This window comes from Aquila chrysaetos, chromosome 7, assembly GCF_900496995.4.
Source record: "Aquila chrysaetos chrysaetos chromosome 7, bAquChr1.4, whole genome shotgun sequence".
NCBI classification, from domain to species: Eukaryota; Metazoa; Chordata; class Aves; order Accipitriformes; family Accipitridae; genus Aquila; species Aquila chrysaetos.
In genome coordinates, this window is record NC_044010.1 from 20,849,865 (window position 1) to 20,863,045 (window position 13,181).

At 38.1% G+C, this 13,181-nt stretch overlaps 1 protein-coding gene across 9 annotated transcripts in view; it reads left to right on the plus strand.

The window, feature by feature from the left end:
• The window catches only part of ROBO1 (roundabout guidance receptor 1), a 764,721-nt gene that overhangs the window by 442,594 nt on the left and 308,946 nt on the right, over positions 1 to 13,181 (plus strand). The window contains exon 1 of one of the 9 annotated variants that reach the window (XM_030020141.2): positions 83 to 184. The exons of 7 other annotated variants lie outside the window; for them this stretch is intronic. The gene's annotated coding sequence lies outside the window, so the exon portion shown is untranslated. Of the gene's footprint in view, positions 1 to 82; positions 185 to 860; positions 882 to 13,181 lie in introns of those variants that run through there. One more of the 9 variants, XM_030020143.2, reaches the window with a different exon arrangement.

Below are 13,181 nucleotides of genomic sequence, written 5' to 3' on the forward strand. Positions count from 1 at the left end.
GCCGCGGCGCCCCCTCCCGCGCCGGCGGCTCCTGAGGGTCGTTTGATGTAAGCAGGGCTGGGGGGGGGGAGCCCCGGCGGCGAGTGGACGGCGGGAAGTGATCCCGTCCTCCCGCGGGAGGCGGGCTGCGCCTTCCGCTCGGCTGGGGCCCTGCACGGATAACGCGCCAGGGGAGAGGCCGCAGGTACGGCTCCCTCTCCCCCGGGCGGCCCGTCAACGGCCGCTCCCCCTTCCCAACCGCCGGGGCCGCGGGGGCAGCCCGGGCAGCGGGCCCACGCGTGACGGGGTTGACCCCGCGCACTCGCCCCGGGTGGGGAGCACGGCGGTGGGAGGGCTTGGGGACAGGTTTTGCTTCACCTCGGCGGTTAAAGTTTACCCACGTGTGTGAAGTGAAGCGCCAGCGTGATAAATGGGAGCAGGAGAGATGGCCGAGGAGATAGGGGGGATTAACGGTCATTAGTCACTGTTTGCGCGGGGTTTATGCGTGTTGGGGCACCTTATCGTGCCGGTAGATTAAAGATAGGGTCTTACTAGTAGGGTGTTGTTGATAGCAGGTTTTGCTCTGGGTGAGCACCCTACCACACCGTGGTGTCGAGGAATGTGATGGAGGGCTGCCTGTGGTGACTTCAGAGCGGGCGTGCACCCCCCTGCTTCGCGGCGGCGTGCCCATCGCAGTGCTCAGCCGGGGCACCGCGGGGGTCTTAACGTGGACCGGAGCAGTCGTGAAGGTGCTTGGGGTTTTGCGTTTTGTTTCTGCATAAGCTTCCTGTTGCTCTTAAGAGGCCGGATTCGTCTGCCTGCAGTATTTCTGTTCTCAACAGCGCCTTTTGTCATACGTTAAGCTACGGGTAAATGCAATAAAACCTTGCGTTATAGTTAAGGTTAGTTTGGGTGCTAACTTTTCTACCTTAATTGATTTTTCTAAGTTTGCTGAGGACCCCTTTGAGTCATTAAAGTTATGGTAGCATGAGATACCTGGTCAGTAAATGAATGAATGATGTTTTTGAAGGACTTAAGTACACTGCCTGAAGCTTTAAGTCTTAATTATGTCACCAAATGCAATAACTTATGTCTGTTTCTAGATTATATCATAAACTTAACTATTAAATTTTTGCTGTTAGGTATTAAGTTTGCTTCTTGTGGCTTTGAATATGGAAAGCTTTGCATCTCTCTCTTTTTAAAGAAGAGAGTTACTCTAACCCTGTTAACTTTTGACCGTGTCAGTCATGCGATCTTTAATTTGCTTTTCTCTGCATTGCCTTCTTTATCTAATGGAAGAAACAATTGGAATGGGGAAGAGCCTTTTCACCAATTTGCTTTGTAAATCTTTCATGCCAATCGCCCCCACCATGGAAAAGTTCACTTCATAGACAACGTACTCTGTAACTCAGTTCTGTACTGGGGTATCTTAAACTCCAAGTTAAGAGATAGTTAGGTCTTTTGGTTTTTGTTTTTTTTTTAATTTATTTTTTATTTTATCGATCTATTTCTCACATAAATGCTCAATACAGTAAGATGAATATAAGGGTTTTGGGGGGTTTGTTTTTTTATTTTATCTTTTCTTTTTCCCTCAGGATGGGGATGTTCTCTTTAATAATGTTGATTCCAGCTGAGTTGTTGAACAGAAAAAAAGAGAAAAAAAGCCATGAATTTTTATGGAGGTTTTTAATTTTGCCGTGTAAGCGAAGTCAATAACAAAGATAGAGACAAATGCCAGAGAATAACTTTGTTCCAACTCCCTCACCAGAGGGGTTTCTTTTTCCCCTCAGCTAGAGTGTGATCAAATAGTCAGTCTTGTGTCTAGAACAATGGAGATGCCAGAAACCTTTGGATGAAGTTTGAGGGCAGATGGCTGCAGTGCAGAAGGAAGGACAGGAGTCATCTACAGCAGTTTCCACACTGAAATCCTTTGAGTTCTACTGACAGCTGATCTGCTTGCAAGTTGATTGATTCTTTCCTCCCGTTTCCACTGAAGGTTTTCACTTCCCTGACTTACACCCAGTACTGAATCAACGGTTTGTGTGGTCACACTCTAAATGGGATGTTAGAAACTTCTACTGAGAGGTGGGAAATAATTGGGGGATGGGGAGGAGAAAAATTTTAATAATAGAAAGGTAAATGGGTTAGTGTTTGTTGAAACAGTAATTGGTAAACCACTTAAAATTTAAGAACCCTAATTTTTATCATGGTGTTGCCTCTATGCAATCCTGTGAAGTACCTTCTTTCATCTAAGCCTGTGGTTAATAAATGTTGAATAAATTTAAATTTGAATAATTTTGAACATTGGAATATAGCAGCTTTCCTCCCTTATTCTCCCAATATAATTTCAATCCTGCTTTGCATAGAGATAAGAATAAAAATTGCTTTAAAGGGGTACTTCTCTGGTATCCTTGTTTTCTTGAGTATTTATCTGCATTCTGCCCTTTTTCATCCATTTTGAGGCAGTCTTTCCTTCATAATCCATAGAGTTTTCATCTCTCCACCCCTCAAGAAACAGCAGCATCAAATTAATATGTTTGAAAAATAAAAGCTTTCAGTTATCTGGAGAGTAACATGCAGAATGCTTTTGCTGGGAATAAGAGTGTCAAGGTTCTGGTTTTCCACATGTGTGTTCCCTGCTCTAGCAATTCTCAAGGCTAAGTATGTTAGTTTGATTTTTCTGATCCTTCCACAGAAATCTTTATATTTCTACAAGGTGATTCATTGCATTGCTGATTCCCACCTGCTCAACATGTTTTCCGCCTTTCCTGTCCATGATATCCAGTACTAATTACTGTACTTCAAATTGGATTGGTACATTTGCTCAAGAGGGCTTTTCATGCTGTATGAAGTAGGCAGCTCTGACAGCAGCGAGGCAGGCATGGTTTCCAGTGATAGTTCTAGCCAGTGGAGGGCAAAATTGTCTCTTGTATTCCTTCATGGGAGAGTTATCTTCTGATGGTTAGGTTAGTAGTTTAAAGGTGTCCGTGAAGTGTCCCCAAAGTCCTTTCCAGTTGGCTAGCCTAGCTATTGGAGTAAATAAATCAGCCGTTTCTTTGATGCATTTTGTTTGTCTCCTAAGTTTGTACTTAAAGAGGGAAGCTTCCCTTCATGAAGTAGTAGAGTATTTCAGGAAATGGTTCTGCTCTTTTTCGAAATTCTCTGTCTGATAGTAATAAAATGAGAGATGTAAAAAAAAAAAAAATACACAGTAATTCAAAGGATTATGAATATGGAAGTGCATAATCTGTAAAGCAAATAAGTCACCCAAGAAAACATAAACCCTGGTGTTTTTCACCTACCCCTAATGCATGGCATGCAGTTGTAAGTAATTTTACTGTAGGAATATTTAAGAAAGATTGAGTCAGCTGCTTACAGTTGAAGAAGCTGGCCACGCTTGCATTGTGTCTGAGGACTTCAAACTAGAAAAAAAATAACCACATATTATGAAATTGGTAATTCCTTACTTGTGATGGAATATTCTCCAAGTATCCAGGTGTTTGACTGATTCAAAACCACTTATCCTTGTGAGTACTGATAGTATCTGTGGAGATCAAACTTGTTTGTTTTCAGTTTGCATTGGTGTGGTTTTTTTGTTACCTTTAAACTAGAAAGAGACACTTTTTCATATAGCTTAGCAACTGATTTGGATACCTGTTTAAAACAGAAGAACACTCAAGATGACTTTTGCTCACCATTGTCGGTGTTGGTTGTCAAATGTTTTCTTGCTTCTATGTCATGTAGTCCCATACCATTGTCCTGAAGCAACACAGTATTTTCATTAGCAGGGATCATCTGTAATGTTCAGGGTACTGAATTTTGGAGGATTACTGTGTACTGCCCAGTTTTTATTAGAAACCGTGAATTTATGTGAAGGATACTCCCGAATCTCCTGCCCAAAGTCTACAGGCTAATGGTTCTGATTAGATCTACAAAGATGGTCGGACCATTACAAATACTATCAGAAAGTTAGTAGGAACGTTGCTCTTTCCAAGCAAACTAAAGGGTACTTATATGCTGAGGTCCTGACACATTTTATTTGTGTATTCTGCTATATAATCTCATTTGGTGGCGATAACCTTCCTTAACTTTTTACCTGAGTGACTCTTCATAAAATTGTAAAGTAAATAGTGGAAAAGTAGTGACTGAGGTGTATTTTAGGTCCAATAAATTATGTAAACAGGGGAAATAAAGAGTATTTTCCTGTTAGTGACTAGAAGCTTGACCAAGAGGTGAGAGTAGAGCTACTTCTTAAGTATCTTAAAAGTTTGAGGTGCTTTTAAGGGCAGATAATTTACTAGTTTATACCTTCTCTTCATGCCTTCTTTAGGATTACCTACATAGGTCCTAATACCGTTTCATACAGACACTGATGCCTCTTGGCCCATTACTGCATCAGCCTTAAATCAGTGCTAAATTGGTGTGGGTAGAAGGGCATTTTATGTGAAGAAAGAAAATGTCTTACGAGAACAGATGTTTTTGTCTACAGACGTGGGCCGTAGATGGCAGCAGCTATGTTGAACTCGCACACTTGAGACTTGGTACTATGGAAAACCTCAACAGGTGAAAAAGAGGAGCAGTTGGGAAGCTGATAATGACTTCAGTTTTCAGTCAGATGTGCAGAGTTCTGTTATTCTGTTGTTGTATTACATTTTGCGGTTTTCTTTTTTTGAAGAGCTAAGTTCATAATCAGGATGCTTAAAGACTTAGGCCAGGTACTGGAAGTTACCTTTCACTGAAGATGACGGTAAGCTTGTTTTGAAATAAAGTGGTGGTGAATTTAATTCTTGATGCCAGTATTTCTTTGTTAGTTGACACAATGATTTCACTAGAACAATTCTGCATTTACCCAGATTTACCCACAAAAATTATAAGATATGTTTCTGGAACATTTTTTAAGAGGTACAAGGGTAGGCCTCTCAGACCAGGAATGTGTGCTTAATTGATGTTAAAACAACTGCACAAAGTCAGCTAGAGGGAGAGGTAGGCAAGTATTTATTCTCATTTAACTTTCCTGGAGTATCCATTTCACGCATAAGTAGTAGGGGAAATGTCCTGCACTTCAATAAAACAGTGAATAGAGGCTTAAGGAAAGCCTCTATATTCTATTTCTTTGCATGTCTTTTGAAAATAAAATGAGGAAACTATTTTTAGTGGGAAAGTGAAGGAGTATATGAACAACTACTGACGTTAAATACTGTCAAATATTGAGAACTGTTTTAGGGTTTTCTGAGATATGTAGATATTTTCCATGCCTCTCTTGTTCTGAAGCTTAAGACCAGACCAACACTGATGTGTGTATGTGTGTGTCTGCTTATGACTGATTAAAACAAAATAGATAAATTGACAATAATGTAATTTGTGAATGGTGGCAGGCTAGTCTTTTAATTTAGAGCCTACTTGTTGTCTGAGCAGCTGCAGTTGAGGGAAATAAGCAGAATGCTCTGTTCATACCCGTGGATAGAGAAGTTGTTTTTCCTTTGCTGAGGACAGAATGGTTTATTGAGTGGTACATCCTTAAGGTGGCCTTACCAGAAGGAGGAGAATTCAGTGCTGAGAAGGGGAATAGAAAACCTTTTGCCTTCAATTTTTTTAGTGGGAAGTAATGTTAATTGTGTTTTCCAGAAACAGAAACTTGGAAAATTAGGAAGGAGAATCTACTGTTAATCAGCAGAGTATGCACTTGTGGATCTAAATAAAGGTTCAGCATGTTTTAAAAGTTTAAAAAGCAGCTTTACATCTTTGAAAACTACTTTTCAGGTCCTCAAGCATACTCGTAGTTGCTTTCAGCGCCACTATCCAAAGAACTACATAGAACTTGAGCACTTTTCCATCTAGCTTTTAGTGAAATGATGTCAATGTGTTGCTGCAGCAGTGAAGGCCCTGATGGTGTGACTTGGGCGTGGACTTCACCTCCTGATGTAGGTGTTCAATACATGGATTTTGATAACAGCAATAGCATTTTTTTATGTCATCTTCAACTTAATTTTTAACAGATTTGGTTTTTATCTTCAGGGATTTTTTTAAATATAAACTCTACATCTAGTGCATAAAAACATCAGGGTTTTTTTATAAAGACGTATTAGGTATTCATCTTCTCAGTCAGAATGCTGACATATAGAATGCTTGTATTAGCATATATACTTTCACAAAATAGTATATATGTTGCTGAAGATTTCTTTCTTACTTGGTTTTCAAAGAAATTCCATAACGAAGAATTGGATTCCATATCTAAACAAGAGGAGAGTACCTTTATGGGTTAGCTGACTGGTGGTAGAGGTAAATTCTACAATGTCCTCCCCTTCATCTCTTGTTTTCTGCCACCAACCCTTACACCTTTAGAGGGGCATAGGGCTTTCTGTACTATGTTAAATGTTTATATTTATTTACATTTAAGTAAATCACTGTAAGTTAAATAAATAGAGCATTTCATTTAAATATAACTTACTACAAATTCAGCTTAGACCAAAATGGCTAGTTGAATATAATATTATTGAAATGGTATGAATATTTTTTTAATCAGAAAACAAGCATGTTTTCTGGACTGCTGCAGTCCTGAAATACATATACTTTCTTTGAAGAAATGCATAGTCATATATGCAAAATTATTCAAGCTGCCCTTTTCTGTTGGCAAGTATTTGCTCAATATGGTGCTGCATTACCTTAAGTCTAATGCTGATATAGTGAATGATTAAAATAACATCAGGACCTCTTACTGTACATTAAAGATCTGTAAAGCTGACAAGCCTGTGCTGAGCTCTGGATTTAACATCTTAAACTTAATATTTCATTTTCTTCATCTTGCATAGTGAATTAGCAGTTGGATAAGCTCAGTTTTGGAACAACCTATCCTCTCAGACGTGCAGTGCCGGGTATAGCGAGGGTTGGTTTCCAACCAACGAAATCCAAAGTCATCTGTGACAGCCATGTGAGAGAACTGCATAGTCTATACTTTTGATGTTACTCGGTTTTGTAGTCTTTATCTTGGGCTCCTTTAATTGTCTTGTACATAAATCAGAATTGTGATTTCTTTAGTACTGTTAAACTGTTTCATGCTAGTATTGCATTAAAACTTGCTTGGCTAGCATTTCTGTGTGTTCTGAAATTTGCATGTCCCCAGGCAAGGTATTTATTTTACATTCTGGGTTAGTTATATTGCCTCTTATCTAATTGCTGAACTGCCTTTACATTGAAGATTAGACATATAGAGCAGTTCATGGTTTTAAGTTCATATATAGAAGACTTTAATTTTACTATTTGCTTCTACAGTAGCATAATATACATTAACAGTTTCTCATTTTAGAAGTTAGGATATAATACATGGCCAAGGATATCATGTAGGCCTAAAGATGTTCATGGGATGAACTTGCCTTTCTTTTGGAAGTAGGTAAAGGGCGAAAGAAATGGGATTTTGGTAGTGACCAGATGGATGTGCTTTAAAGAGTGGCTTGGTTTTCAGTAAACATTAAAACTCAGATTGTTGTAATTCCGGACATTATGAGTTGTTGAATTTGGGAATTTACAGCCTCAATTTGGAGCCATGTAAAATCAGTAGTGCCTTTTGAAACCCTTGATTCTTGTGTTTAAATTAAATTGCATAAAGTGTTTGACTTTATCTTCAGTTGCGAACATTTATGGTTCATTGTGGGTACTTAGTCCATCTGAAAACTGAGATTGTAGTGAACATTTCCTTAAGAGCCAATTAACTGAAAAAAGCTGCATACCTTTGAATTTTCATGTGCATCTATAGCTCTGTGTAGGGTGAGAAGCCAATAAAAAAATGTGTTTGAGTATGTATTCTTTCAGAAGTTTCTCGGTTTGTCACTTCGGTAGTGCATTTTACTAACATCAGTCAAAAGCAGACTTTTCAACTTAGACATCTCCTGTTGGCCAGATAAGGCCAAGCATGTAAACCCAAGATAAGCGTAGCAGCCCCCAAATCCAAAAATAGGTTGTGCCTGTATTTAATTGGTGAATGTGTAATACAGGGTCATAAAATACAGATTTTGGATCAAATGTTCAGCAATGTCACTACTCTTCTTTTTCTTCTACCAGAACCTCTTGGCACCTGGTATTGAACTCAACGCTTGCTCTAGCTTTGTGCTGGGAGATCTCTTGGGTGCCAGGCACGTTGAGAACTGGGATTTGCAAATTCTGAATGTTTCCCCCCTCACCTCCCACTCACAAAACAACTCTGTCAGTGCAACTTTCTGGTTTTGGAATATAGCTGATGCCCTAGGTAGAGCAGTTGACAGATACTTCGCAATCATAGTGTTTAATGGTAGGAGGTGATAAAGGGAAAAAAAATTAAAAAAAAAAGTAGTGTGAGGAAACAAGGAGAAAAGAAAACAAGGTAAGGGTGGCAACAAATTATTTTACTTTTTGCTACCCAAACCAGGAGTTGTCACTGGAGAGGGTAGAGTTTGGGACTATGATGCTGTAGCAGCAGAATGTAAGAGAGAGGGTGTATACAACGAACAAATTTAACGAAAAGGTGTCTGATATAACCGTGGAATGGAACTTGCAGTGTGCCACTGCTCAGGCATAAAAGTGATTGGCAGGAGGCCCTGTGCAAGGAGTAAAATCCTGTCTCCACCAACGTGGAAAATTATGGTTTCAACTGCAAAAGGAGGTTAAAGCTTGGGAGGAATTAGCATATCTCTAGCACTGAGTGGCATCTGGAACTGAATGGCTGCGTTAAATCATGCAGTAGCGATTAATGAGACTTATTGCTTAGGTTATACAGCCCTTAAAAATTAAAAGCAAGTAATTTAGAACTAAAACTCTTCCAAAGAAGGAACCATTGCTACTATTTATCTCTCAAATGCAGGAGGTGGAAGAAAGTCTAACCTATCTTTTGATACAAGCAGAAATCTGTTAAGTGTAGAAACTAAGAAATTAACTTTTGAACAATTGTTCTGAGGAACATTTTGTGACTTCTAAAATGTGTATGCAGCAGTCAGAGCCTTGAAATGGGAAGGAGTGTGCAGGGTGGAATTTTACTGCTGGTGAGTACTTTGCTTCTTAGAAAACTTCAGAAAATAATTATTTCTATTTTCTTTTTCACTCATGAGTGTTAATCTGTGTTATCTGTAGGGAAAGCAAAATATTGAAACCTGTAAAGTAGAACAAGATTAGAGACACACAGAGTACTTATTTTAACTTTTCTTGAGCATGATTCTGGCAGTTACTGAGCTGAATGATAATATAGCTTGGTATCATATCAGGAATAATGTTCAAAGGCTGTCATTCCATAGGAGGATTATAGTACTTATATCAAGTACACTTCTGTTTACTTCCGGGTTTTTAGTGGAGGGAATAGAGAAACCAGTGAAGTATGTGTTCAAGTGTTCATTTTTTTAGAACTGTAAAAAGAAACAAAGGGTGGCATCATTTATGATGCTTTTGCTTAAAATGGTTGACCTTTCTGCAGCAATTTCATAGGGGTAGAAAATAAAAGGGAGCTAGGCCCTTCTAGAACAAGATATTATCCCTCTGGGGTTTACCACTGCAAATACTAAAATAGAATTCAGCTTTAATCTCTACCAGCTAGGGGCTGAGGTTCCGTAAACTGCATTGCTGAAAAATCTCTGCTCACAACAGTTTTGACTTCTGGATTGCTGGTTTTCCCACTGTTTTAATGACTGTCTTGGGTTTTTTTAAAAGGTGTTTTTTTTTTTTTGTTGGTTTTTTTTTTGGGGGGGGGGGGGGGGGGGTGTCCAGCAGAAAGCAAGGACGTAGGACTTTTTAAAGCTGAAGGATTGCTTCTTTCAATCCATACGTTTATGTGGTAGCCATTGCCATAATGTGAAATGAGACCACTTAATTCCTTCCCACTCACCCCCCCAATACTCCATATCGGGTGGGGATTTTTTTTCCCCGCCTTCATTGGGAGAGCCAAGCTAGGAAGTTTGGCAGATTTAGGTTGACCCAGTGCTTTAACGTTGTGACCAGGAGTGAAAGTTATTTGTACAGGCAGCTTTTTTTTTTTTCCTTTGATCAATATTAGGATTATTGATACTGTGGAGATTTGATTTTGACTGATAACTATGATTTTTTTTTTTTTGAAGGAAATTACTATTTAAATGTCAATGAAGTCAATTGTTATTATTCCAAAAAGATTGGCTTAATGTCTGTACTAAGATTATTGTGTCTTCAGGATTGATGTTTCTGTGTTTGACAGGAATTTACACTTTATTTTACATCAATTTACAGAAGGACATTGACATTTTGTTTGCCTGTTACCTTATTGCAGGAAGGAAAGCAACAACCTCACAGCTAAAAATTCATGGTGACCTACAGTCCAGTAATAACTAGAATTAAACAGAGTTAGTCATTTAACTTGGTCACTTCATCACAATTCCTGTAGGCTTGCAGCTGATCATTTTGAATCTCATAAAATGAAATTTTATTTTACTCACCTTACACAGGTCAAATAAAAAGCCACATCAAGTTAATGAATCTGTTTCTTTGCAATGAACTGAATGTGGCATTTGTTTTTGTTCTAGCAGTCATGAAATCACAGGGTGTTGGCGACAAGTCCATTATTGGCTCTGTGCGCTGTTTCTGAGGGCTTTTACTCCACCCAACGCATTATGTGTGCAGACTGTAACATACTTGTTAAAACTTGTTTTAAAATGAGGATTCCTTTTTTTTAAAAGCAGTAATAAAGAGAAAATAAAAATAGCTCCCTGTTCTTTATTAGCATAAATGAAAGAGAAACAGCAACTCATTCCTTTTGTGGCCTGAGGAAGAAAAACAAAACTGGGATGAATCCTCAGACCCTTAAAGTCAAAGGAAGTTTAAGTACTGATTTCAATTTTTACCTTGTCTTGAAAAGGCTCAAGTTGTCTGTCACTTTTCCATTATGTGATATTACATAGAAAAACTTAATAGTGGGGAAAAAAGAGGTGATTAATAATGTCACTTCTAAACTTAAAAAGTGAGGAAAGTTTCAAGACTTAATCAAATTTTGCAATTTGGGATCCATTTTTGTCATTGATTGCAAGGTTGGATTTATTGCATGTTGTGTTGGTGCTGTCAGTGTCTTTCCTATGGTAGTGAGTCATTCCCCTGCTTCCTCAATAACCGAACTGGTTTTGTTTTAGCTTCTCATTTTTATCTGCTTTGTTTAATTTTGTTTGCGTGTCTAATAGCTTTTTCAAAGCATTTTTGGCTTTGAATTTTCTTGTGCTGTATAATATCCTTTTTTCTGTGGCATTTAGCCAGGATTGTGAGAGAAGTATAATACATAAATCTAAGAGTTTGTTTTACATAGTTCTAATTTTTTTTAGATAGCAAAAATACTCAACTATCGCTGTTGCTCAAGTTTGAAAATTAATACAGTCTGGTTCCTATTAGCACAATGTGTGAAGGGAACCATAATATATTATAAACAAAGACTTAAGCACAGGTCACTTCTTTAAAGAAAGAATGGTGCCAGCCATTTAAAATGATAACAGGCTCATCAGCTTTTAGAACATGCTATTTTCAAACCTCTACTTAATTTCATTTTTTTTCCCTCCCAAAGTTTTAAATTAGAGAAAAAATAAAGCCAGACTTTTCCTCTGTGACTAGTCTTTTTTCCTAAAAGTACCAGGTGTTTGATCAATAGCATGTGCTGGGAAGCATGAATTTCATCTCTGAGGAGACTTTAAGTGCACTTATTTTCAACTTTCATGAGCTACCAGTTGTATGTCTTGTTTTGTTTTCCTTTTCAACTGGGCGATGCTAGGTAGAGTTTGTTATTTTGCTACTGATTTAAGACACAGATACATACGTATTTTTCTTCAGGCTTTTAAAGGCTCAAGTTTAAGTGGTAGATCATTATTCTATGCATCAAAAGTGAAGGGTGATTAACTCTGTCTGGGTGCATGCAGTGTAATTTTAGAGGCTACAAATGTTGTTACAAGTCAGGTTAAGGTTTAAAGGTGAAAGTTTGGCTGAATGAGTTTTACAGCTTTAAGTTAATGTACGCAAACAAAGAAACTCTTGTTTTCTACCCATTTATGTCTAGTGAGCAAGTAGCTCATGTGGTACAGAAAAGAAAATGTGAAGTTTGTGCAGTTTGCCTTAAAGTTCAAACTACATACTTTTTATTTCAATTTAGAAGTCCCATTAAATAAACTGAATCTAATACAACTTTTATTTAGGCTGTTCATCTTCTAAATCTAAAGTGAAAGGATAATGGCTTTAAACTAAGTGGTAATGATAAACTAAATGATAATGGCTTTATTATAGCTTAACTTCTAAAATTGATGTATTTTTGTAGATTTGATCGTATGCCATTAAACAATTTGAAGAACCTGTTGAGATAAAACCCTAATAAAATTCCCCTAGTGTGTTTAAGATTTCCTTCTAGATAGTTCTAAAATTGCATTGGTGACTTGGCTTTTCACTCAATTCTCTGACTTACTTTATTCCAGAAAATTTAAGTTCAACAGTATGTGGAAAGAGAATGGGTGTTTTTTGAGTGACAGGGAAGTTACACAGAAAGGCTGGAATTTCTTTTAAAGATACCAGGCTGATTCATGATGTTGAAATTGTAAGTAATGAGACACGTAGGACCTGTCCTTGTTCCCTGTCTGCGCACCACCCCCTGCCCCCTCCCAGATTCAAAGATTTCTTAAAGAACCAAGCAATTTCAAAGCTTTTTTGAATTTCTGTGATTGATTCCATTTACAACAGATAAAAGCTAAATGGTGTGGATTTTTATAGGGCTGTATACTAGCATAAGAAGCTGTTCAGCTGCATCTGAAGAAGTGATCCAGTCTGATAGCAATTCTGATTGCAAAAGCTAGGACATATATATGGAATAAACCAAAATGGAAGTGATTAACAGGAATAAAAATAAACAACTTTTGGTCTCGGTAAATGATACCTTTAAAGCACAGCAGTCTTGTTGAACATAATTAAAGTTGCAAGAACTGGGGTAGGGTGAGTGGGCTCTATTCTCTGAGGTCATGATGGAAATACAGAGGTCAGGGTTTTGCACTTAGTCTTGTGTAAACAATGTCATGCCCTAGTAAGTATAAGAATTGATTTAACAAGGTTAAGCTAATTTAAAAAAACAAACAAACAAAAAACCCTGAAACCCATGAAAAACAAAGGTGCACTCATTTGATACTAAAATTTGAGTGCAGCCTCTATATCCTCATTTAGCCAGTTAATGCAGAAAAGTGAAGAGAGAAAAGTGAGAGGTG